General features: G+C 44.6%; 1 long non-coding RNA gene across 2 annotated transcripts in view; it reads right to left on the bottom strand.

Moving 5' to 3' along the window:
* Nucleotides 1–4,330: 4,330 nt before the first annotated feature.
* The window catches only part of Gm31432, a 156,229-nt gene continuing 138,750 nt past the window's right edge, over nucleotides 4,331–21,809 (bottom strand). For both annotated transcript variants that reach the window (XR_379351.4, XR_870706.1), the window contains exons 2-4: nucleotides 17,052–17,264; nucleotides 16,053–16,113; nucleotides 4,331–6,908 (exon numbers count right to left, since the gene is read on the bottom strand). This is a non-coding gene — a long non-coding RNA (predicted gene, 31432). The remainder of the gene's footprint in view (nucleotides 6,909–16,052; nucleotides 16,114–17,051; nucleotides 17,265–21,809) is intronic.

Raw genomic sequence — 21,809 nt, 5'->3', positions numbered from 1 at the left:
GAGACCAACTTTAGTGAAGAGAGACTGGGTGGTTCTTGTCTCACAGCATAGTCTCAGTGCACATGGTGGGGAAGTTACAGCGGGTCCAGGTCACTTCATGGTGGTTAGAGTGTGAAGCAGAGGACAGCCCACATGGAAGCAGAGAGAGTATAGAAGAAATGGGGGCACTTACAACCTCCCTACATCTGCCCCAGCATCCCATGTCCCTCCCACAAGACCCTTTACCTTCTAAAAGGCCACAGCTTCCCAAAATAGTGCCAGCATTAGAAACAGGACCCTGTGGGGACACATTCAAACCACAGCATGGCCCATCCAGGCAGCTAGATGAAGGGCACAAGGGCCCCAATTCCCCAAGAACACAGAGTAGACTTCGTACTAGAGTGTGACCTATGACCAACCCCCAGGATCTCCAATGACCCTTGTCCCGTGGTTGCCTAATGTAAAAGGGAAGGGACCTATTTTTAGCAAAGACTTCAGTAATGCAGCTATCTAGTTTGCCTCTTTCCCCTCCCCTGCCCCAAAAGAAATCAGCCGTGTCTTTCCCTACTGACTGAACTCCTTCATTGCTGGCTCTGGATCCTTAGGGTACGAACCACACATGAGAATTTAGCACAGGGATTGCCCATTATGATACCTCCCGTTTACAACACCCACCATACTAGCGTCTGCAACAGCCTTTAAATCCATTATCTTATTTAGGCCTCCTAACAATCCAGCAAGTTAGGTCCTACCATGATCCCTCACTGTGAAAGCCAAGGCACATGAGGCTTGGAGAACTTAAATAACTTGCCAAGAGCCACACGCGTGCAATAGTCTACTCCATGGAGTGCCATCCACGGACTTAATAAATATTTGACAAATGAAAGGGTGAATTAAATGCTCAACTTTGTCTTCAGTGATTCAACCTTCTAACCCCACCCTGCAGCCAAACGGGGCCAGCTAAGCTATTTGTTTATTCGATAAATACGTATTGAACACTCACTCAATTTTATTCACTGCTGTGAGGGGGGACAGAAAGGCAGTCATTGGAAAAGTTAATGGAAACATTCAACTAATAAAAAGTTAGCAACATTTAACATTAACTTGAATTAATTTCAAGGTTATCTGTTTTCACATTCAGCTAATTAAATGTTAGTTAAATGGTCCATAACTGGTTGACTATAAAGTAATGGAACAAAGGGAAGGCTGGGTTAGGGGGATCCCAGGTCCTGGGTTCTAAAACCTTACCAAGCTCATCTGTGTGTGACCCAGACAGGACTCTTGACCCTCATAAGCATCTGCCTCTCCACACTGGGCTGAAGAGGATACCGCCATGTTAGTCTTCCCCATAAGCATCCCAGAGAAAAATGCATGACAGCGAGATTTATGAACCCCGAAGCTCCAGAAATACTCGAGATGATGTTCCTTTTTGAAGGCTGAAAATTAGTCAATCGACTTAGTATTTAATTTTTTTTTGAAAGCAATAATGGGCAATTTGTCCATAGGCTCATAAATTTCCTTGAAACTCACCCTGAAAACAGTTTGTTCTCTCCATATAATTTGCAGAATGACAATCTAACAATGTTGCTAGACTACCACGGCAAAGTTTTTTTTTTTTTTAATTTGATGATAGCAAAGAAGAAAACCCATAATTAAAAGAAGGCAGGCCAAAGACATAGTTTAATGCCAATAGCCTAATCGCTGCTTTGGAATCTCATTTCCAGGCTTCCATACTTGGTGCTTTAGATCACCCCCAAAGCTTCCTGCGGCCAGCACCGCACCTCTTTGAAAGTCGAGTGAGTGAACTTTTATTGCACACATCTGAATGCTAAATTAGGAATCTTGATTTGGGATCCCATTCAACAAGAAATGCTAAGAAGAGAAACTTTATGTTCTGGCTGAAGGTTTGTTCTGGTTGAGAGGTTATTTAGAGAAAAGTGGCAAAGAAATGAGGCTGATGTCTTTGGGGATGTGGTGCTGACTTTTTGTATCAACTTGACTTGGCTAAGATGGACCCATAAGAGACTCAACATTGCAATTAGTAGGCCAGTGATAAACTCACTCACCGGTGTGGATGGGCATCGCCCAGGATGAGGACCTGAACAGGACAAAAAGGCAGAGATAGGACAAATTTGCTCTCTTTTCTAGAGCTTGGCCAAGCATTTTCTTCCCTTGGATATTATGGATCTCTGCTCCTCAGACTATCTAGATTGGACTGGAGTTGGCTCTACAGGCCTTCCTCATCCTCTAGTATACAGATGACAGATCATGGGACGTAGGCGTCCAAAATGACAGGAGCTAATCCTTCAACCTCACTCTTTCTATATGTCTTATCTTAGGGTTTCTATTGCTATGAAGAGACACTATGACCATAACAACTCTTATAAAGAAAAACATTTAATTGGGGCTGGCTTACAGTTCAGAGGTCCACTGTTATTGTGGTAGGAAGCACAGAGACATGCAGGCAGACATAGTGTTAGAGAAGGAGCTGAGCTTTCTACATCTGGATTCAAGGCAGCAGGAAGAGAGAATTATACTGGGCCTGGCTTGAGCTTCTGAAACTTCATAGCCCACCCCCAGTGATGCTTCCTCAATCAAGGCCATACCTACTTCAAAAAGCCTTACCTCCTAATAGTGCCTCTCCCTCTGAGTCTATGGGAGCCACTTTCATTCAAACCATCGCATGTCCCATCGCTTCTGTTTCTCTGAGAACCCTTCCACAAGAAATGAAGGGTTGCTCACCAATCAGTGAAGGTTGCTGGAGTGCCATCGGCAACTACAAGTCTAGTACTAGATCTTGTCAGCTGATGGCTTCCTTTGTCTGACACTGTGTTTAGCTCATCTAATTCTCAAGACAACTACAAACTATTATCTTGCTTTACAGCTAAAGAAACAAAGACACAGTAAGATCAAGAAACTAGAGTGCCCTCCTGCCTCTCTCACCACTACCACCACCACCATCACCACCATCCTGCAGCAAAATCTCCAAACTAAATAAAGAGTGATCTTTGCAATGACTCCAGGGCCCATGATTTTAGCCATTGTAAACTATGCATACTTGCAGCAAATGCAGAGAAAACCATCTTGTTTATTACTTAGAACTGTTGAACTAGGTAGGGTGACATGTTCCTGTAACCTTAGGAAGCTGAAGGAGGAGGATTGCAAGTTTGAGGCCAGCCTAAGCTACATACTGAGACCCTGTCTCAAAAAATAAATAAATGAATAAACTGTTCTCTAACTCTCAGTAAAGAAAAAAGGCAATCATGATACTTCCCCTCATGTAGGTCTAGATTTATGCAAAACACATTATTTCACTGGGAAATACTTGGCTTTTGGCCAGCATCAGAAAGATTGTCTCCCTAATTGACTATGACCGATCTAAGTTGGAGAAAGGCTGACTTAATTTTGCAAACCTGCAAGTGTGTTAAGAGACAAGGTAGATGCCAAGGCTGCTGTACACACCAGAAAGTGGCTTTCTGTGGTTGGGAATTTCTGTTTCTTTTATCATGAGCAAGTACAATGTGGGGCTGGAGAGCAAGAGAAATTACTTGGCTTGCTACCAAGCATTTTTCAAAGCAGCACCCTTCACTTTCTCTTCCTTGGTTTGAGCCAACCACAGGGGAGAGCAATGTCTAATAAGCCATGGATCTTACTCAGAAGGCTACTCTGCAGCCATGCACATAAACACACACACACATACACATACACACACACACACACACACACACACACACACACACACACACACACACACACACAGAGCTAGTAGCCTTAATGGAACTTTAAAGACATGTGGCACTTGCAGTTCCTAATAAACTCAATCTCAGTGGGGTAAGTATACCTCCAATGGTTTAATTAAGGTTTCCAGGGGGGGACATACAATCTTTTCCTCCTCCCCCTCTTCCTCCTCTTCCTCCTCCTCCTCTTCTTCTTCTTCTCTCTCTCTCTCTCTCTCTCTCTCTCTCTCTCTCTCTCTCACACACACACACACACATACAGTTTTTCATTCTCTTCTGCACTGGCTAGTTTTATAGCAATTTGACACAAGCTAAAGTCATTTTGAAAGAGGGAACTTCAAATGGGAAAATCCAACAGATTGGCCTGTGGGTAAGCCTGTAGTCCATTTTCTTGACTAATGGTTGATGCGGGAGGGCTCATACTACTATGAGTAGCACCATCTCTGGGCTGGTGCTCCTGGGTTTTATAAGAAATCAGGCTGAGAAAGTCTGGGATTAAGCCAGTAAGCAGTTCTCCATGGCCTCTGAAGCAGCTTCTGCCCCCAAGTTCCTGCCCTGCTTGGGTTCTTGCCCTTATTTCCTTTGATGATGAACTGTGATGTGGAAATGTAAGCTGAATAAACCCTTTCTCCTCAAGTGGCTTATGGTCATGGTGCTTTGGTATAGTAATTGAAACTCTAAGACTCCTTCCTTCCCTTCTTCCCTTCTTCCCTTCTTCCCTTCTTCCCTTCTTCCCTTCTTCTCTTCTTCCCTTCTTCCCTTCTTCCTTCTTCCTTCTTCAGCACCAAGGATAGAATTCAAGGCTGAGCCACATGGTAGGAAGACCCTTGCTACTAAGTGGTTTCTCCAGTCCTACATTGAAGGCATTGAATGAATAAATGAATGAGTGTGTGTCTATTTTTTAGAAATTTAGTTTTCAAAATGTTTCAAGTATGTTAACTTTTAAACAAGTTCAGGGTACTTCTAAATTATTGAACTTGAACCTTCCCCATTGTCTAAAAACAATGACCTTAAGGTATCCATCTTTTCTTCTCAGGAAATACCAGTTAAGACACTCCCTGTGAAAGCACAAACTACCACCCCTGCCCACAAAGAGATTACACACAGTAGACAATGAGACATACACATGATTAGCACCAACTAGAGGCATTACACGCTCATTGTAAATAATGACAAGTAATGGTGCTTCCAAGTGGACATTCAGATGAAGTTTCATGGATGAAGGCACCTGGGCTGTGACTGATTAAGCAGATACATCAGGAAAGTGTACTTGAAAAATGAACAGGGATTTGGCGTGTCGACTTGGAAGGAAAATGGAGGAAAGGAGAAAAAGAAGGAATCTGAAACCTTGAACTGAGTTCACAGGAAGTAGAGCACTTTCACTGGGGTGTGATGGTTATGAAGAGAGCTGAAGTTACTAGGCAACGGATTTAGGAAAGTAAGACTTACAGTGAGCCACATCTGGTGATCCATACCTGTAATCACAACACTTGGGAGGCTGAGGCAGGAGGATCTTGAGTGTAAGACCAGCTCAAGCTTCACAATGAGGCTGATTAAATAAAAAAAGATTTTGAAGTTAAAGCTTATGGGGTTTGCTTAGGCTACAGTGGGGAGTCGTAAAAGGTTAGTGAGCAAGGAAGAGAAATGTCAACCTCATCTGCTCCTGGTCCCTGTTTTTGAGCACATATGATCATTTCTGGCAGATAGCATTTGCAGCCCAGAATGATGCCAAGCCTGGCCTCTCAGGCAGCCCCAACCTGGCTGTGCCTCCTGCTCGCTCTCCATGTCCAGCAAGCTCTCACACAGTGTCCTCTCTGGGCACTCGGCCTGGGTCAGCTTCTTTGCACTGGTCTCTCTAACTCCTGATTTATTGAACACTCTCCATGGTGCTTAGGCCACATTTGTGGCTCCAATGCTGCTAAAATTCAATCATAGCATACCTTTCTCCAGGCCCAGAAAAAGAAGTTAATTTATGATTGTCTTAATTGTAAGTTTTTCAACTATAAATTTATTTTTAAATTTTGGCCTCTGCTGCAACTTACCTTTAATAGAATCTAGAATGAGCTGCTATTCGATTTAGCACAAAATTTTATTTTTAATTAGCCTGGACTTTGGAATTGGGTCCATTTGGATAGGAATTCTTGATCCAACACTTACTCATTTCATGACCTTAGGCAGATCAATTGCCATTTCTAAGCCTCGATACACTCATCCACAAAATGTGGGCAATTACGGATTTGCACTTGGGTGTTGTGAGAATTAAATAAGATTAAACCATGTGGTGCCTAGCCAAGTGGCAGATGTTTTGAAAAATTCAACAAATACTCCATCTCATAACTCCCTCTCCTTCTCTCTTCTACTTCTCTACCATTGGGAGGAGGGGTATACTTTATGCTAAAGAAAACTTATCTATTCTTCAAAACCGGTAGAAAAGACTCAGTATCTTGGTTTTCTCTTGTTGGGCCAAATGCCTGAAAGAAATGACTTAAATGAAGAACTATTTATCGTGTCTCTGTTTTAATCCAGGTCTCCTGCTGTGGGAGGCAGAACATGGCGGAAGGATGAATTGAGACAACACTGCTAACCCCTTCACAGCAGCCACTGAGCAGGCAAAGGAAGGGACCAGCATGACAGATCCTCCCCCAAGAGCATACTAGTGTTCAACCTCCTCCAACTCGGCCCCACCTTCCACAGCTTCACTATCTCCCAACAGGATACTCAAAATCTTAATCCATCAATGGATTAAAGCATCAGTTAGGTCAGAGAGCTTGCAACCAAATCATCTCTAAAAATGCGTGCATAGACACACCAGAGAGGAGCTTTGCTAATCTCCCAGGCAACTCTCCATCCAATCAAGTTGACAATCTGTATTAACTATCTCACCAGAGTTCAAATTCTGACAGCTCTCTTATGGGCAAGATGTCTGTCCTTGATGAGCCTTAGAGGAAAGAACCAACAGAAGATAGGTCTACACTCTATACATATCCAAGAGAATTTTCTATGGGAATTAGAGAATGCAGTTATGGATACTGAGATGTCCCGTGATCTGTATTCTGCAAGCTAAGGAACCCATATTGGTAGAAGCATCCAGCCAAGTTCAAAGGTCTGATAACTGAAGAGATGGTCAGGGCAGTGAGTGAGAAGGAGCTGATAAATCCAAGTCTGAAGGCCCCAGGTCAGGAATGGCAGCACCTGAGGAAATATAAAGATGCCTTTCTCAGCTTAAAAGGATAATTTCCTATTCCTCCATTTTTAAATTATGTCTGAACTGCTGGCAGGTTGGGTGTTGTCCACACACATTGGTCAAGGCAATCTCCTTTACTTGGTCTCTGGACTCAGATATTAATCTCTCCCCTAAAGAGAGATCCTCACAGACACGTGTAGAAGTCACTCTTTACCAGAAAGGGACATCGCTTAGCCCAGTCCACTTGTTACATAAAACTATCAGGGGATAGAGGTCACTCAAAGCACCTACTGCTCTTACAGAAGACCTGAGTTCAATTCCCAGCACCCGCATCAGGTGGCTCAGAACTGCCTGTAACTCCATAGGTACCTGCACCCACATGGGCATGTACCCATACATAGACATACACACAGACACATAGTTTTTTAATTAATATATTTTTTAAGTAACCATCATAAACATCTACTGTGTGTGACTAATTGTGAGGTAAAGTGAGGAGGGCATGTACTCTTCAGCTCAACAAAGGCTGGGGAGCATTCGAGGTTCCCCACAGCCACGCTGGCCACTTTAGGAACTGCTAGGACTCAATCCCTTCCCTCTTGCTCCTGTTCTCCGTGTTTTCCATACTTGGCACGTTCTATGTGCCCAGAAGAAGGTACATTGGATGTTCATTCACACTGCCACTCAACCGCCTTAGGAACTTGATAGGAGTCACATCACCCTCAAGCCAAGCAACCTCCACAGGAAGGAGTTGTGTAGATTCAAACGATAGCATGCAGGAAGAGCATGGAACAGCCCTCAAGAGAGTGGACACACTAAGCCATACAAAGTTGGTGTGGTGCCGAGTGTCTTTATAAACTCTGGGACTCACATCCGTCAGCCACCCACAAACTCTCTTTGACCCTTTTCCAAATTAATATTCACAAAGTACACTGTAGTATTGATTCTTTTATCCATGATACCAACAAGTAAAATAGGCCTCTCGAAAACACACCCCCCTCCAAAAAAAAATAAATTAAATAAATAAATAAATAAATAAATAAATAAATAAATAAATAGATAAATAAATAAAACAAGCCGGGTAGTGGTGCTGCATGCCTTTAATCCCAGCACTTGGGAGGCAGAGGCAGGCGGATTTCTGAGTTCGAGGCCAGCCTGGTCTACAAAGTGAGTTCCAGGACAGCCAGGGCTACACAGAGAAACCCTGTCTCAGAAAACCAAAAAAAAAAAAAAAAAAAAAAAAAAAGAAAAGAAGGAAGGAAGGAAGAAAACACACCCAAAATGGAATCCCCTTTTCTTAGGAGACGCTGGAGGGGCAAGGCGATCCAAACAGGACAGAGGGCAAGGCCAGGCCAGCAGGCCCAGCCCCTGGGAACCAAGCAGATAATTCCTCCTCCAGTCTTTGTTTTCTGTGAAGCAAATCTCTTTCCCTTAATCAAAGCAATTACTATTTCTGCCAAGTCCCCCTGCAGACATTAACTGGAGAACAGAAGTCAGTTCTCCAGTAGAGCAGGAACTCTCGAAGCGGTGGCTCCCTAACAGGGAATGGCAGCCATTTCTACTCCATCCCTGTTCTCCCTGATGGTAGAGAGAGAATTGTGGATTTGGGCCTCAGAAACTTGGCTCTGAAGGGAAATAATTCTGTCTTCTTCAACTCCAGGGAAATGTCTTTGCTACCAAAAGGTCCCAAGTATTAAGACAATCACTTCCGTGTGTGTTTTCCTGGTGTGTTTGCAATTAACTGACCCCCTAGACCACCTCACCTTAGCGTTGGAAAGACCTTGGCTGGGGTCGGGTGGGGGGGGGTGAGTTGGATTTTTCATTTTACTGTAAGGAAATAAGGTTTGGAGTGTCTGAGACTGGTTCAAGGTCAGCTACATTTGGCTGAGGTCTCAGGTTACTCCACAGCCCCTTCTACATCTCACAGCAGGAGACTTGGTCTATGTCAGGAAGCAAGCACACCACACCACAGGGTAGTCACAGAGTCCATCCCTTTTCACTTAGCAATTATTTAGCACTTATTGTATGCAAGATAGGGTGCTGGTCACTCTCCCAGCAATGATTTCTTGGAGGGTTGTCTGGCTGCATTTTGGATCCTTGCCAGCACTATCCCCCATAGTACTTGCTCAATAAATGCGGGTTTTCCACTACACCCAAGAAGTCATATTGTGAAATAAAAATGGAACAAAACTGGAAGTCGGTCTGTGGTTGTCAGCTTTTGTCTTTCACCTCTTTAAGCCTCAGGACCGGTTATCTCTAACACTAAGAACTGCACTGAAGTTCGGTTAAAGGTTTGAAGTTATTCTATATGAAGGACCTGTGTCTCTAGAAGATAGATAGATTGCTCAGTCCATCATAGAAGCTCCTGTCAGTTAGCCCACTGTTACTGATATTCTCACCAGTATTCAAGGCTCTGAAAAATCTCAACAGCCAACACACATCTATAAATAACCAAAAGCAAGGTGTATGAAAATTCCTGACACCAAAGTTAAGCCCACTGATGTCCTCGAAGGGTGACATGCTCAGAGAGCATGAGCAGCCCTGGAATCTGGCCAACACCAGCCCTCAGCCCATTTGGATGTCCCTGAGCTTTCTGTATTACAACCATGATCATGTGCACACGTTTTTCAATGAGCTCTGTGAGTTGTTCTTTAAAAACATGACTGATCAGGACATGGTGGTACACACCCTTCATTCCAGCTCTCGGGAGGCAGAGAGGATGTGGGAGCCCACGGGACCTCCTCAGTCTACAGGCAAGTAAGACAGAAATACCAGTAAGCTGGCGGTAGGATGTAGGATGATCTATCTAAAGTATGACACCTTGGCATGCTGCATATTTTAAGCTGAAGGAAACTGAGAAAACTATAGGAGCATGAAGTCTCTGACCTCCTGCCATCTTGCTCCTGAACAGGACTACGCTACGGAAATAGAACACCCTTCACCCTGTCCCTTCTTGGGCCCGAGTTTATGGCTATTCTCGTGCCGTGATGAAAGTGCCGTAAGGATGGAAGGGTTTATTTTGGTTCAGACTTTCAGAGTGCAGTCCATCATGGGGACAGTCATGGTGTCAGGGCTCTGAGGCCACTGGCCACACTGCAGCCAGGAAGCAGAGATTGACAGGTAGATGACAGGCAGGCAGCACACTTCCTTTCTACTTCACCCAGGACCTTCCTTCCCTCTTAGGATGGGACTACCCGTAATCAGGACTGGCCCCTCCTTCTTCAGTTAAACCATCCTGGAAGCATCTTCACAAACACACTCAGAGGGGTTTCCATGGTGATTCTAGATCTAGCCAGGCATGTTACAAGGAAGATTAGCTCTCATAAGGCCCTGGGGAGGTCACGATCTGACCTTCTGCCTCACTCCTTCCCTGAAGGGCTTCTTCATGTGGTGGGTGTCCCACTCTCTATCCAGGTGGACAAAAGGACACTCAATGACATCAAGAGGAGACTGAATAACCATACTGCTACCCTGGTTACCATAGTTACACCTTTCCATCCTCCACTGACATTTCCTTACAACTACTTACAAATACATAATTTCATTAAAGGTTTGGGCCTTGGTTTCTGAGAGTACCTATGACGTGCAGAACTGGTTTTTAGAGGTGGTGTCCTGTGGATTGATCCCAAGTGTTTCACTCATATTACACACATGATGCTCTATGACTAAGCAATTCCATTGGTGGGGGGAAAACAAACTAAAGGGAGTGCTTACTTTCATTATAAACCATTCAAAAGGACAGTGCCCTTTCAGTCCTATGTTAGCATGCTGGCCAGCTTTCCTCAACTGAAACAAAACACCCAAGACAAACAACAATTAGGAGGACAGGTCAGTTTTGACTTCTGGCCCCAGGAGGTTCTGTCCATGATTACATTGGCCCGGTGGCTTAGGGGCTGTGATGGGGCAGCTTACCATAGTGGGAGAATGTGGTAGCAGAGAAAGGAAGGAAGCAATGAAGGGAGGGAGGGAGGGAGGGAGGAAGGAAGGAAGGAAGGAAGGAAGGAAGGAAGGAAGGAAGGAAGGGGAGGAAGGAAAGGAGGAAAGGATGAAGAATAAAAGAGAGAAGAGGGAGGGAGGAAGAAAGAAACAAGAAGGAGGGAGGAAGGAGGAAGGGGAGAGAGAGAGAGAGAGAGAGAGAGAGAGAGAGAGAGAGAGAGAGAGGTCCTGGCGGCTGGGTCCCCACAGCCCCATCCAGGATATGTAACACACAGGGCCTTCGGGAAACATTCCTGATCTAAATTTCAGCAGCCAGAGAGCACATCTGTGTCTGATCTCTACTAAGAGTCATTTTGTTGGTGACCTTCCTTAACTTTTGCAATCTGATGCTAATTAGCTCCTAGTGGCTAATGTTAGAAAGAATTGCAGGACAGGTCCTCCAGCTGGCATGCACACTGTGGGTAGACCACGGGAACCATCATCCCACATCAGCAGATCTCAGCCCTGTGAGTTGTACCTCGGCATTACAGACAGGGGGACTAAGACACAACATGGAGATGCTGATAGTCTCCCTCACAACAGCAGGAAACACAGTCGCAGGCCATGTTCCTTCCCTCTAGTGTACAGATGCCTAACCATCTATGATGTCCCAAAGCAATGGTGAAACCAAGACGCTGGGGAGGCTAACACCTGCCTTGAGGGTCTCCTCAGTGACCCCCTCAGCACCAGCTGCCAGGTGGCCATTATCAAGTAGCTGAGGCTCTCAGAGTTTAAATTACGCCTTTCCGATTGTGTGCATCTGTGTAACCCTCAAAGATTTGTAATCATGACGGCCTAGGAAAATTACAGGTGACTTGAAGCAATTTAATGATAATAAAAATAAAATAAAAACAGTAAACAGCATTGCTGCTGCCTCTAATTTCCTAGCTTCTTTATCATATAAATGCCTCTTATTTTTTTCCCTGCAGACGATTAATGAATCTGCAATTGCCACTGGATGCTGCGCTCACTTCTTAATACTCGGTTGCTATCCCTTCGGGCTATGGTAGATCTCACAGGACCAGTGAGACCTCAGAAGCACCCCACCCCAAGATGCATCCACCTCTCCTCCTGCACAGAGCAGGCTCCTGCCCCAGTGGCCCAGAGCTGGCTTCTCCAGCCAAGTTTCTCCAGGCCCCCCGCTGATTTGAGCAACCACAAATTGACCTTCTCTCTAGGTGTCTCCTTGCCTCCCTCCTGGTGTTAATATGCGCTTTAAAGAGCTGCAAACTCAACAAGTCTCCGTTTATGCAGGTTAATTCTGAGGCAGCCAAGCTGTGATCAAGTGACCTTTCCCCACTTCCCTGCTAATTGTGATGGGCAGCTCCATTTTCCAGCTCCCTCCTCATCCCCCCTTGCTCTAAATTGGAAATCTATCAATTCTCGAGGCAAATGGAAAATAAAGACACGGGGGCACATACAACACACTCTCGCAGGCACTGTGCATCAACACAACACACAGTTGTTCCGACTCAAGCCATACTGAGCTAGTCTTTTTAAATCCTGGTCTCCTAGTTCTTAGAACAATGTTACCTTTTAGCTGATGCCAAAAGAAAATAGAAATCCTGAAAGAGAATTACCCACCCCTCTCCAATCTTATTTCTTGCTTTATTGATGTGGGAACAACAACAATAAATCTAATAATAATTTTAAAAAACACCACATTTATCAAGTGCTCACTATTTACCAGTCCTGTCTCAGGGATTGACTCGCTTATTATTCTTGTCATTTGAATGACATGAAAACTGTGACTATCCTCAAAGCTGCAAGAGAGTCTGGGAAACACAGGAGAGTGAAGAGAGAGAGAGCAAGAGAGAGAGAGAGAGAGAGAGAGAGAGAGAGAGAGAGAGAGAGAGAAGGGATGAGGTGAACCTGGTTGAGCTAACTCCAAAGTCAAGTCTAGCCTTGCAACTGGCTCTAAGACCTGCCACACTGTTATACCTTAATTTCCTTGTCTATAAAGTGTAGCAGTAAGACCCACCTCCCTGGGCACTTGTAGCACATGCTCAGGCTAAGCACATTCTGAATCGCTGTTAGTACACCACTATCAGAATTATTCTTAATTCCTTACACAAATGTTTCCTGCTTGCTTACTATGTATCAGGCCCACTCTAGACTTGTAGGACAAATGTTTCCTGCTTGCCTACTATGTATCAGGCCCACTCTAGACTTGAGGGTTCAACAGTGACCCTAAAAGATAAATAGCTTTGCCTCCAAGATACACACACACACACACACACACACACACACACACACACACACAAACACACACACTCAAGCAAAGGAGATGAACAAGAAGCAGCAGGTGATACAATGTGTCAGATGCAGCTTCCTGTTGCAGAAGGACTAACACAGGAGATGGATACATGGGAGTAGGCAGGAGAACTGCAGTCCTACACTGTTGGTAAGGGAAGGTCTTTGGAAGAAGGGAATCCTTGGGAAAAGGGCTAGGGAGGAAGAAGAAGAAGACACACCCTAATCCTGAGAATGAACCTTCTAAACAGTGGAAACAGCAAACCAAAGAGGCCGAAGCAGCCAAGAGATAGGTGGAAGAGGGGTAGGAAGATGAGTGAATAGAACACAGGTATATGAGCAATCTCATTCCCTTGCTTGTGTTACATGCCACAGGTATCACCATCTGGCAAGCCATGGAGAGCCAAGGGGAATGTCAGATGAGCAGTGATACTATCCAGTGGTGTTTACTGTCATGTGGTTTCTATAGGGAGGCAAGACCAAGGCAGAGAGACCATCAAGAGGCCAATGTGACTAATGCAGGTAATGGGAGACTGTAGGTGTGCTGCTGGATTCTCTGGTGGAATATAATAAGGAGAGCAGAGCCTAGTGTACACACAGGGTAACACAGCCACTCTGTGGACTGAGAGGAAGATCATGAGTTCAAGACCAGTTTATGTTATACGACAAATTCAATACAATGGATAATTTAGGGAGAACTTGCCCCAAAATCAAAACAAAGGCTGGGGCTGTCGGTCAAGGGAAGAGCATTGTAAGACCCTAACTTCAATCCCCCATACCCCAGAAAAAGAGGAAGTATGACTGATGACCACACAGGTGGAAGACTGGAGTCTCAATTTGTCACAGTGGGCTAAAGTGGGAGGGGAGGACATTATGCACTGAATCATGTCCCCTAAAAATGATGCATGTGGATGAACTAGGGAGATAGCTCAGTGGACGAAGTGGTTGCCACCCAAGCATGAGGACCTGAGTTCAAATCTCAGAATTAGAAAACCTGATGCAGTAACATACATACATGGATAATCCCAGGGTTCCTACAGTGAGACAGAAGGCAAAAAGAAGAGAATCCCTGGAGCCCCATGGCTCAGCTATGAATGAGAGACTCTGCTTCACACAGGTACAAGGCAAAGACCAACACTCAAGGTTGTCCTCTGACCTCCATACTCTGGATGTGGCAATCGTACACCCCCCACTAATACACATGAGCAAGCTCACAAACACGCACATACAAACACATAGAAGACTTTTTAAAGGGACGTTGAGGTCCTAACCTTCAATATTTGACAAGGAGATCTTACTTGGAAGAGAGACTTTATCGCTACAGTGTTAAAATGAAGATATTTGGTTGGATCCTAAGCTAGAATAAGTAGCATCTTTAGACAAAGATGATGATACAGAGCCCAATGCAGCAAGAACGTCATGAGTAGACTTGACTTATGCTACAACAAGCCAAGGAGCTACTAGAATTGTAGAGGGGCTGTCTTAGTTAGGGGTTTACTGCTGTGAACAGATACCATGACCAAGGCAACTCCTATAAAAACAAGATTTAATTGGGGCTGGCTTACAGGTTCAGAGGTTCAGTCCATTATCATCAAGGTGGGAGCACAGCAATATCCAGGCAGGCCTGGCGCAGGCAGAGCTGAGAGTTCTACATCTTCATCCAAAGGCTGCTGACCGAAGACTGACTTCCAGGCAACAGGGTGAGGATCTTAAACCCACACTCACAGTGACACACCTACTCTACTCCAACCAGGTCACACCTATTCCAACAAGGCCACACCTCCAAATGGTGCCACTCCCCTGGTCCAAGAATATACAAACCATGACAGGGGCTAAAGACAGGTGCTTTTTTAGCACCTTCAGAGGAAATAAGGCTGCCAGCACCTTGAACTTGAGAATTGTGAGACAATTTCTGACACATAAACCACTTGGCTTGTGCTGTGTTTGAAGGGACAGCTCTAGAGGGCTCCAACAGCAAGTGTGGAGAGTAGGGAGGGCCTGTAGCTCATTTCTTAATGTCTGGGTAGAGATGTGAAATACTGCATGAATGTGAGCCTGGGTTTCAGGGGTGAGGCATGGATCAGAACTGTACCCTCCACAGTCACCTTTCCTGTGGTGAAATTATAGCCATGAATCTGGGTGAGGTTACGGACAAATCGGTGAGGTCCAAGAATGCAGTGCTAGCATTAACCATCAAGAGGCAAAGGCAGCCAGTGAGAAACAAGGGAACACACAGAGGAGAAGGTCTGAAAGTCAGGACAAGGAAATGTAAGACAGACAGCCATCAGCTCTGTCTAATGTCACCCCTGAATGACGTTAGATGAAGATGAAGAACTGACCACTGGCTCAGCGACTTAAAGCCCACTACTCCCCTGACAATGGCAGTTTCAGAGACAGGAGGAACCATAACAGAAATAGGGTGAGAAAGAGATGGACCAAGGGGAACTACATGCACAAATAGAGACAAGTCTGCCGGGAGCTTCCACTAAAGGGAGAGATGGAGTAAAGAGAGGACATTTGCAAATACAGGAGAAATTATAGAAAGATCTGCACTTGGAGGCATGACAAGGTTGCTTATTTTGTCTTGTGCACAAAGCAATGAGTTTCATTATGACATTTTACATACATATAGATCATCATGCCTCCCTCATATTCGGTCCCTCACTATCCTCCCCTGACTCTCTCTATCATCACACACACACACACACACACACACACACACACACACCCCGCACGCACACCCCGCACATGCACACACACATTTAAACCCAGATGCTGCATCACAGAACACACGACGTTATGCATCTTCCTCCCATAACACTCTTATTCCCCCTCCCTTCAAACCCCACCTTTCCCTCTAACTGCCCCTCCTGTTTTTGTGTACCATGTGTAATTAAATTCTGTATATGAGAAAAATATGATACCTGTCTTTCCAGATCAGGCTTACTTCTCTTAACATCATGCTCTCCAGTTCCATCCCTTTTCCTGCAAATGACAATTTCATTCTTTATGGCTAAATATGTATATATTCATCATGTATATACACAATATTCTTTTATCAATTTATCTGTCAATAGGCCTCTAATATTGTCCCCTATCTTGGCTGTTTTGAGTAGTGCATCAATAAACACAGACATGCAGGTATCTCTGAGATACACTGACTTAACACTGACTTAACTTTCTTTAGATATGTGCCCAGGAGACTCATATCTGGACCACATGGTAGAGCTATCTAGCTCCCTGGGGAACCCCCACAATGACCTCCATACTATCTACACCAGCTTATATTACAATAAGTTTTCCTGTTGTTTTGTCTGATCTTTGCAAGAGAGAAACAGGAAGGACCATGTGTAAGCCATGTGTCTTGCTTGCTTCTCCAAGGAGTTCCCCCAACCTCCCAGTGAAGTGGGGAATACACCTTCTACCCAACATGTGGTCAGGTTTCCACTTGCCACATCCCTGATCTTGGTGGGAACTGTAGGAAACACTAGTCTTCCCAGATAAGAGTGAGGCCTGCTTAGAGCTCCCTGCATGCCGGGCATCCCCTGAAATCTGGAAAATCAATGTGCTACCAGCAGTAGTTACCTAGGTCTCAAGAGCCAACCTCTGCAGCCTTCTCTTTGCATAAAGATCACTTGCTCCTCAAGGCGACTCAGTAAGGATGACACTGAGGCCACTACACCACATCAAAGGAAACAAGTTTAACAAAAGCATTAGTGTCTTACTCCCAACTTCCTGCCTGCACACCACCCTCTCCTTGGTATGAGGCACCACTTTCAAATGTGCAGCTTGCACAATAGGCAGCTCTACAGCACATGACCATGTGCCATGCAGATGCCACCACCTGGAGTTGCGCAGTGCCCAACCTGTATACTTAAATACAGTGTCCCTGCTCACTTAGTGCCAGAGTCCATTTTACCCACCTGTATTACCAAGCCTGGTAATCATAGTCTTTTAAGTAAGAGCTCCTTAGGGTCAGGGAAGATTTCCTCTCTGTATCCACGCAGAGTCGGCACACCGCCTGGCACATAGCAGGTGCACAGTAAATGACGGCGAGATGAAAGGCTATGGAAGACGGGCATGAATGTGCTCATCAGCTCCCGAATCACCGTGTCTACGGAGGCGCCACTCGAAGCCTGAAATAGGTGGTGGGAAACAAATGAAAGGAAGAACTACTGCTTTGCACAGCTGGCTGCCAGCTCACAAAACTCATTAACCCAAGAGGTGGCATCAAAGCAAATACTAATGGGTCCAGGTGTGTCTAGGAAAGTGCGAACTTCCTGCACTGTAACTTGTGGGGAGAGAGTGCAACCATAGGCTGGTACTCTCTGGAGCAGCCTTGTACTCCAGAGGCTAAACAGGGAGGGCCATACAATGTTACTGCTCTCTTCAAGTCAGTTTCCTTCCCTGTAAAACAGAACTCCTGTTTATCCTCCTATGTTGTGATCATTAAATTAGATAATGCATGGGTTGCTCAACAAACACTGCTAGAAACAATAACAAGATTACTAAGTTTACATTTTGCTTGTAAAGTAGTTCACAAAAACTGCATCTTATACCAAGAAACAAGATTTAATGACTCCTTATTTAGACACCTACTTGATGAAAACTTTTAAAACGCTGCCTTTCAGCTTTGAGGATTTCACAAAATAGAACAGTTTGAGTGTGTGCCTTCTTCATGATGTTCAGCATGGGCTACCTGACCAAAGGAACGACATTGTGATACTCTCGGGTCTCCAACATGGCCCAGCTTGCAACATTTCTACCAGGAATTTATAAAAGCCAGAAGTATGTCAGGCACTAATGAAATCCTCACAGAAGACTTCTACAGTCTACAGAGTGTGGGTGTATTGTGATAGATGAACAGCAGGAAAAGGGAGCCATATTATTAGAAGCCAGAACTCAGAGAAAACCAGCCCCAAATGTCCAGCTTAGTCTTGTTTAAAACCTCAGACGCCTGACCTCCCTTACTCTCCTTGAAGGTCATGGTCCTTTGAAAAGATTTGTCTTTTCTGCACCCACAGACTTCAAAGGGAAAGAAGAGAGGGAAGAAGGAAAAGGGAGAGGGGGAGGGAGAAGAAGGGGAAGGAAGATGATGGAGAGGGAGGAGATGAAGTGGGAAGAGGAAGGAAGGAGAGAGGAGGGAAAAAGAGACAGGAGAAAGGAGAGGAATAATAGAAAAGAAAATGGGTAAACAATGGAAGAAAGGGAGGAAGGAACAGGGAGGGGTAGAGGAAGGGGAAGGGAAGGGAGGGAGGGGAAGGGAGGAAGAAGAAAGGAAGTTAGAGAGATAGAGGATACATGGGTGGATGATGGACAATGGGGACGTAAAGCACTGTAATATAATTGACAGTAGTAACAACAGGCTTGATGACATTTTAGTCCCAAAGTCAGCACCACCATCACATAGGACCCTGTGACCCTGAAGGCACTGCTCCATCTCTCCAGATCTTGCCTCCCTATCCTGAGTGTGATCAGAACAGTGGCTGCCTTACAGGGCTCCTTGTAAGCTTTGCGTAAGAGAACACACACGGATTGTTCATTTATTCACTGGCAAAAGTCTGCCGAGCTCCTGCTGCATGGTAGGTGCTGGTCTAAGCACTGAGACTAGTTGTGAAAATATGCAAACCTCCACTTCCACGGAACTTACATTCAAACTGTAAGCGTGGATAAAGCAGAAATCCAGACAGCCATTTGACATGTCAGCAGGTTAGTGTTTTTAAGGGGGTGGGCACTGACAACCTAAAGTAGCAACAGTCATCGACGTGGACAAGATCGTTTGAAAAACAAGACAAGGAGAGAGAAGTGAACCATGGGTCGCTTGGGGTTTTAGGAGCATTCAGAGAGCAGGAAATGGCCAGAGCAAAGGGCCTGGGGCAGAAACATGTCCAATGTGTTCACCATGCAGATGAGCGCAATCCTCCCCCAGGAGAGAGCTTTAAAAGTGCTCCCTGAGAGACATCTCCTCCATGGCTGTCATGTAGCCTCTCCTAGGCCAGAGGCATGGCACATTGTCCCCACTAGTCAGTGATGCCCACAGGCCCCATATGAGCCCTGACCTGGCATCTCCTCCTCATCTTACTCTCCCTCTATTATCTTTCTCTTCCTTTTCCTTTTCCTCCTTCTCCTCCTCCATCTCCCTTTTCTTCCTCTTCCTCCTCCCCCTCCATTATCTTTATTAACATCACCACTGCAGCAACAGTATTGATTAATAGACTGCTCATAGCTGTAACAGGCTCTTAGCACCACCACCTCACTCTGCACAACGGTCTGAGTCGGGTGCTGCTACCATCCAACACAGAACCCAAGAAGTGCAATAAATGCCCAGGTTCATATAGTTGGCACAGCAAGGAGAAGTCTGCTGTAGTCTGATTTCACAGCCACTGTTCTCTCTGTCTGCAACTGATAATTTTTTTCCTGGAAGCCATTATCCTTCTTTCTTCTGCTTGTCTGAAAAGGTGGTCAACAGAATGCAGAAGAGGAAGAATAAAAAGGCAGAGTGGGAAAGACAGGCAACCAAATGTGGCTACATCCCCCAAGCATGTGTTGGACCATGACCCAAACTGTGTACTGATGCTCGTCCAAATGTAAGCATGATCAAATAGATAGATGATTTGTAGGTCTGTCTGTCTATCATAGGTGATAGATAGATAGACAGACAGACAAACAGATAGACAGACAGATAGATGGATGATAGATGATAGATAGATAGACAGACAGATAGATGGATGATAAATAGATGATAGTAGATAGATGATAAATGGATAATAGATGATAGACAATAGATAGATGATAGATGATAAATAGGTAGATAGGTAGATAGGATAGATAATTATTGATAGTTAATGGGTAGATGATAAATATAAGTATTTAGATTCTAGATGGGTATATTGATTGGTGACAGGTGCATAGATGATTGATACATAGATAAGTTATTAGTGGGTATATGGATGATACATAGACAGTTGATAAGACACAAGTAGATAGAAGATAGAAGACCTAATAGGTATATGATTGACAGATATATAATATGTAACAAATAGAAGATATGTACATATGATTGATTGTAGATAGGAGACAGATAGGTAATAATACATTTGATGTGGGTGTGAATGTTGCTTTGGCAGTGACCAAGATCATCATAATGAAGAGAGGACAGTCAAATGGGTGGTATAGGAGAGCCTAGCTTTGTGTCTCATCATCTGGCAGATTCTAGAAGACCTTCATCACCTCATCCTCAACTTTTCTCATCTGGGAAGTGAAGGCAGGCACCTTACAGGCTTGTTATGAGAATTAAATATGCACAGACAATGTAAAGAGAAAAATCAACATTTTAAATTATAAAACATGTACCCACGACCACCAGATACTCAGCCCAGACATGGCTATTTACTGGCCAGAGTCTTAAGATAAGATGGAGCTATAGCTGGGCATGGTGGTACACAACTATAATCTCAGCATAGGAGGATCAGGAGTTCAAGGAAATCCCAGGCTACTTACTAAATTCCAGACCAGCCTGGGCTACATGAGACAAGAAAGAAAGGGTTGAGTTATGGGTCAAAGGGTTCTCTAAGTTTCCTTAAAGGAAAACTATAATGAGAAATCTGAAGTTTTGGTTTCTTTAAACACACACACATACACACACACACACACACACAGAGAGAGAGAGAGAGAGAGAGAGAGAGAGAGAGAGAGAGAGAGAGAGAGAGAGATCATAAGAATGTTTTCATTTTAATCAGGTGTGGGGATATGGGGCTGCTTTGGACTATCTACAGCAGCAGACTATGATTTGCCTTGTGCTCTAGCAGAGGCATGGCTTTGCTAGCTGCAGATAATTTCTGTGATTGTATGATATTTGGAATTCTGGGAACTTTTCTGAGGGTATATAAATGCTAGGGCCGCTGAGACCCAGGGTGGGTGGTTGTTGGTCATTTAGAGGGGTTGGTTGAGGTTTGATAGTAGTCATGCTCAAAGAAGAAACAAAAGGAAAGAAATAAGATTCAGGAATTTCCCTAATTCCTCTCTCCCCTCTATCCTTGATTCTCTCCTATCTAGTGTTAGGAGTGAACCCAGGGGGATAAAAGGTGGGAAAAAGAAGAACCCATAAAGTAGCAAAGATTGTCTATAGAAAACAGATGCCTTGGAAGCCTAGGGCCTACCTTTGGAATTAAGGCAAGGTGACTCTTAGGGTGCGGATGGCTCTGATAGATACCAATAAACCCTCCATGAGTACAGGAAGCCTCTTTTCCTTCTTTTCCTGTATGAGCCAGGAAAGACTGGCTTTTTGCCACTGTGCTGGAATTACCACAGTTCCCACAGGATCTACAGGTTCTCAAGAGAGTGCCTTGCAAGCAGTCCGTGTGTCTGGGACAGCGTTGGGGCTAGGCTCCTTATTCAGTATCCTCTACTGAGGGGCTCTAGCCTCTCTCACAGAGTGTTTAAAAATGGGGTGAAGAAATCAGCCCCTTGATAGAGAGCAAGAGCTGTGCTGTTAGTTTTACACTCACCCCTGGCTCCCCACACACAGCCTTATGCCTGGCACACAGCATACTGGCAATTATATTTTTTGTTTTTAAAGCACCAATGAATCCATAATATTTGTGTGTGTGTGTGTGTGTGTGTGTGTGTGTGTGTGTGTTTGTATGCATCTATACATGCTCATATACACATACACATATACA

This window comes from Mus musculus, chromosome 9 (genome assembly GCF_000001635.26).
Source record: "Mus musculus strain C57BL/6J chromosome 9, GRCm38.p6 C57BL/6J".
NCBI classification, from domain to species: domain Eukaryota; kingdom Metazoa; phylum Chordata; class Mammalia; order Rodentia; family Muridae; genus Mus; species Mus musculus.
This window is presented reverse-complemented; position numbering and strand designations above follow the sequence as displayed.